Source organism: Nicotiana tabacum, chromosome 8 (assembly GCF_000715075.1).
Source record: "Nicotiana tabacum cultivar K326 chromosome 8, ASM71507v2, whole genome shotgun sequence".
Lineage (NCBI taxonomy): Eukaryota > Viridiplantae > Streptophyta > Magnoliopsida > Solanales > Solanaceae > Nicotiana > Nicotiana tabacum.
The window spans coordinates 6,280,527-6,286,526 of record NC_134087.1 but is presented as its reverse complement, the minus strand read 5'-3'; positions in this window follow the sequence as shown (position 1 = coordinate 6,286,526).

The window sequence follows — 6,000 nt, the reverse complement described above, 5'->3', positions numbered from 1 at the left end:
TGGTTAGAAATGATGTTTTTAAATTTCAAACCGAATATCTTCAGTATATTCATTGTGTATTTTTTCACTTAGATTGTAAAGTGTCTATCACATCTAATATAGGTTGTAGTCCTAATGGTTGTGATTATTTAACTGTTACGTGTCATTGGGTTGATCAACACTGGAACATGCAAACACGTATTATTGGTTATAAATTTATTGATTTAAAATACACTAGAGCATATATTGAAACTACGGTTCTACAAATACTTGATTTTTATGGATTCATTGATAAAGTTTTAACTATCACCTTAGATAATGCTTCTGCTAACACAACTAGCTTAAAAACTAGACTTTGTCCAATTAATCCAGCAATTTTTCATGTTAGATGTGCATGCCATATTTTTAACTTGATTGTAAAAGATGGTATTAATTTATTTTTTGATGCTTGTAGTAAAATACAACATGCTTGCGGCTATATTTTTCGTGCTAATAAAGCGAGTGGAATTCGTGAATTTGCTCAACAATGTGTTAGTACTAACCTTCCATTTAGAAAAGTTCCAAAAGATATTTGTACTAGGTTGAATTCTACTTATGAAATGCTTAAAGTTGCTTATGATTATTGGATGCCTATCCAAAAGGTATTTAATATGCATAATGGTATTCCTGCTGACCAAATTGTTGATTCTGATTGGGATGATGTCAAAGAGCTTACTAGACTTTTAGAAAACTTTTATTATGTTACAAAACAATTTTTTGGTATATATTATCCTACTGTTACACAAATATTATGGTATATTTGTGGAATTTCTGTTGTATTTGGTAAGTATAAAAAAAATCCAACTTATGCACCGTCCATTAATAAAATAATTTCAAAATTTAAAAAGTATTTTTTCCCTATTCCCCAAGTTTATTTAATTTCTACTCTACTTAACCCATCTTTAAAACTAAGAGGTGCAAAGGGATTTGTTCGTAAAATTTATGAGAATTTAGCAATTCAAGAAAATGAACAACCATCTCTCGAAGACTGTCAAGCTAGTATATATTCTTATTCTAGAACAATGTTTGATAAATATAAATCTATGGAAACAACAGGTGGTGAAACTGTTCCTTCTACTTCTAAGTCTAGAGCAGAAGTTTTATGGAAAGATATGGATGATATAACAGGTTTTGATTCCTCTATTGATGATGAACTTAATTCTTATCTTAATCAATAATTGGAAAGTATTAAAGATGAAGAAGGCAACGAACAACTTTTGGCATGGTGGAGGGAGCGTGGCAAGGCTTTTCCAATGCTTTCAATAATAGTCCGAGATATCCTGGTTATTCAAGCATCATCAGTAGCATCTGAAAGTGCTTTTAGCACGGTAAGATTTCAAATTGGAGATCATAGATATTCATTAGCGGAGGACAGTCTAGAGATTTCCGTATTATTCAAAGATTGGATTAATTCAGAAAGAAGAAATCTTGGTTTTAAAAAATTACCACTAGGGAAGAAGAAGAATACAATGAGATACTTAGCACTGGGAGCGATGACTGGATGGAGCTCATGGAACATCAATAAACATTGCCAATTCCAGAACAATGTCCGAGAGAAATTATTGATAAGTTACAAAGAAGCTATATAGGAGCTCAAAAATAATAGTATGATTATTTGTACTTGGCTACTAAGAGGCCTAGTTCAAACAGAACGCTTCCTAGAAGGTGGCTGCGTAGATTAGGTTCTCTTCAAAAGAATTATATTTGTATGTGAGATTTGAAAGTTCTATTAATAAAATAAAAGGCTCTAAGAGTTATTTTTTTTATGAATTGTCTTAGTTACTTAATACTTTAAAATTATATTAAATAAATTATAACTCTATTATAATTAATAGAATATTTCATTACAAGTCTTTTGTTTTAATATTCTATAATTCTTTACTTAGTTTCCTAATTTCCGCTTTAACATTTAAGTTTGTTAAATAAGTCAAAAAACTAGTCGTTGCAAAGTTTAGAAACATAGTCATTGTCAAAATAATAGACATTTTTTTTAAAACTGCACTTAAGGCCCGCGACCCGTCCCGTTCCATCCCATCCCATCCCGTTTACTAGCGGGAAGGGATGGGCCTATCGTTTCGTCCTGTTTGTCCCATCCGTTTCGTTCCGTCCCGCCACCGTCTCGGCTAAATGTCGTCTCGTCCCGTCCAGTCCCGTTAATTTTGTCCCATCCCTTCCTGTTCCATTGGGCATCCATAGATTCGACTCCAGACTCTAGAACCAGATTATTTTTGCATCAACCGCTGAGTCCTTTTTATAAGGCATAGTTGGGCGTGATCAATATTACAACACCATATTATGTTTTTCATGTTGTAATTGGTAAAGGCGTGTGCATGTGTTGAGGTTGTCTCCCACCAGCTATGTCAGATTCAAACATTGGTCACTTATGGTGGAAATGACACCAGCTATCCACTTTAAGCATGCCGTTTAAAATATATCTATGACGACCCGGCCGGTCGTCTTAAAAATTAATGCCCTGATCCCCTATTAACAGCTTTTCTCAAGTTTATTTCCGCTATTTTGATTTGCCGGGATGTTCGGTTTTAAGTTTCGGAGAGTTTTGGGACACTTAGTCCCTAAATGAGAGCTTAAGTGATGGAAAGTTGACCGTAGTCGGAACAGTGTAAAGACGGCCTCGGAATGGAAATCCGATGATTCCGTTAACTCCGTTGGGTGATTTTAGGGTTATGATCATGTTCAGATTGTGTTTTAAAGGTCCGTAGCTAATTTAGGCTTGAAATGCCGAATGTTGAATTTTTTGAAGTTTCCGGTTCGATAGTGAGATTTTGATCCGAGGGTCGGAATGGAATTCTGAGAGTTGCAGTAGTTCAGTTATGTCATTTGCGATGTGTGTGCAAAATTTTAGGTCATTCGAACGTGTTTTGGTTGGGTTTTTAATCGAAAGTGGAATTCGGAAGATTTTTCAAACTTAGGCTAGAATCCGATGTGTTTTGGTTGTTTTGATATTGTTTGAAGTGTTTTGAAGATTTATACAAGTTTGAATAAGGTTTTAAGATATGTTGATGCCTTTGGTTGAGGTCCCTGGGGCCTCGAGATGAATTCGGATGGTTGACGGAGGAAATTTTGGAGTGAAGTTGCTGCACCAGCTGTTCTTCTGGTATTTTTGCATCTGCGGTTTGGGGACCGCAGATGCAGAGCCACAGAAGCAGCATAGAGGACCACAGAAGCGAAATTTGGGATTTTCCTCAGGAGCCGCAGATGCGGTGAAATGTCCGCAGAAGCAGAACCGCTCCTGCGGTTAGAGTTCCGCAGATGCGAAAGCTGGGTCCTTAAGTGAAAGTCGTAGATGCGACACTTGTTCCGCAGAAGCGGAAACTGCTGGGCATTATTTTAAAAGGGGTTCCACGACTTGGGGGTTTATTTCCATCATTTCTAATCATTTTTGGAGCTCTTTGAAGGGGATAGGAAAATGATTCGAGGGGAATCACTTGGAGGTAATATTCTTGACTTCATAACTCGTTTTATGTGATTAAAGACCTAATTAGTGGTGAGAAATTTGAAAAAAATGGGTAATTATGGCTTGAGTTTAAGAGATATTTAAATGAGGATTTGCGGGGCCATTTGGGCTCCGATTTCAGTGTTCTTGTTATGTATAGACTCGTGAGAGTACGAGGTTTCTGAAAATGTAAATTTCACCCAATTCCGAGACATGGGCCCGAGGGCGTTTTGGTCATTTTACATATATTCACGTATTAGCTTAGACTTTAATTGTAGAATCAGTTACTTGAAGTGTTATTTACATCATGCAATTTAATTGAATAGATTTGGGCCATTTGGAGTTGAGTACTCGTGGCAAAGACGTGGTGTCAGGTTGATTTTGAGCTGGTTTGAGGTAAGTGGCTGGTCTAACCTTGTGTGGGGGACCTTCCCCTAAGATATGATATATTTGATAATTGAAATGCCTTGTACGTGAGGTGACGAGTGCGTACTTGAGCTAATTATTAAAAACCGATTTTACTTAAAGTATTTAAACTGACTATCTTTCCTGTTTTATTCTACTTGCAAACTTAGCCTGTTGTTAGTTTAGGAAAGCATGCTTAGTTGACTTAATTGCCTATTTGCTTAAACTGCCTTAATTACATTACGTGAAGCATGTTAGGCTATAATTAACTGTTTACTTAGTACGAAATTAGCATTTAATTTATCATTCTTGTGTTGCTGCTGTGTGTTTTAAGTTGGAACTACGGGACAGTATCCCGGGAGATCCCCTGTACGTATTGATAACCTGGACTGAGGTGCGGGATACCAAGAGATCTCTAGCACATAGATTGAGGATACCGAGAGATCTTCGGAATACCAAGATATCCCTGACATATATTGAGGATACCGAGAGATCCTCGGGATACCAATAGATCCCTGGCATATATTGAGGATACCAAGAGATCCCTAGTACATGTTGAGGAAACTAAGAGATCCTCGGGATACTGAGAGATTCCCGGTTACTTTCCTTGTGGTTTGCCTTCATCGCGGTTTCCGTTGTTGTACTCTTATTATCCTGAGTAGATTCTTATTGTAAATTCTCAATTGTACTGCTTATCTTATCCTGTCATCTTTATATTTATTTAATCTCAGTAGGGCCCTGACCTTCCTCATCACTACCCGACCGAGGTTAGGCTTGGAACTTACTGAGTACCACTGTGGTGTACTCATGCCTCTTCTGCACATATTTTTCATGTGCAGATCCAAGTACCGCTACTCAGGCCTATCATCTTTGGGGAGGCGACTGCTCTAGAGACTTCGAGGAACATCTGCCGCGTCCACAGACCGAGAAGTCCCTTTCTATTCCTGCTTTTAGTATTTAGCCATTCTGTACTTTTCTATTCTTATTAGACACTCCGGAGTTAGAGCTATGTAGTATTGGTCTTAGCTTGTGATTTGTGGGTTTTCGGGTCTTGGATTTATATATTGGTATTGAGAGTTAAAAATGGTGTAAGCTGAGTGGCACATTCAAACACTATTACTACTTTATTCTATTTTAAATTGTTTTACTTCCACGAAATATTTGGTTTTCTTCCGCAAATTAGGCTTACCTAGTCGTAGAGACTTGGTACCGTCACAATGGTTCACGGAGGGCGAACTGGGGTCGTGACATGTTGGTATTAGAGCTCTATGTTCATAGGAGTCATGGATCACAAGTCGGTTTATTAGAGTCTCGCTGATCGGTACAGAGACGTCTATACTTATCTATGAGAGGCTACGTAACCATTAGGAAAATTCCACTTCATTTGATTTTCTTGTCATGTGATATTTTGACATCACAATTCTAAACTTCTGTTTTCTATTCTCTCACAGATGGTGAGGACACGGGCTACCCGAGACGATCAGGCACCCGCTCCCCTACTACAGCCGTCAGAGGCCAGGGCCGGGGTAGAGGCCAAGGACATGCACATGGTGCTTCAGAGCACCTACGCGAGCTGCCGCCGAAGTACCACCAGCAGATCCAGCCAGAGTCCAGACATCTGACACGCCTGCTGCTACTACTACTCCAGCTCTTCAGTAGACTTTGGTACAGTTCATGAGTATGTACACCACTCTAGCTCAGGCAGGGTTGCTTCCCCTTGCTGCAGCTACATCTCAGGCAAGGGGAGGAGCGCAGACTCCCGCTGCCTGCACTCTTGAGCAGCGAGTGCATGTTGATCAGGTTCTTGAGATTATTCCTGTACAGCCTGCAGTGCCAGTTCATCCCGAGGATAGGACAACGGCTTCTGAGGAGGAGCAGCTGAGGCTTGAGAGGTTCAAGAGGTACAAGCCTCCTATATTCAGCGGTCTAGCATCGGAGGATGCTCTGGGATTTCTAGATGAGAGTTACCGCATTCTCCACCATGGGTATATCAGGATCGAGCGGGGTTTCCTTCACTACCTTCCAGCTTCGAGGAGTCATCTATGAGTGGTGGCATACCTATGAGTTAGACAGTCCGGATGAGTCTGCTTCACTGACTTGGACTCAATTTTCAGATCTGTTCC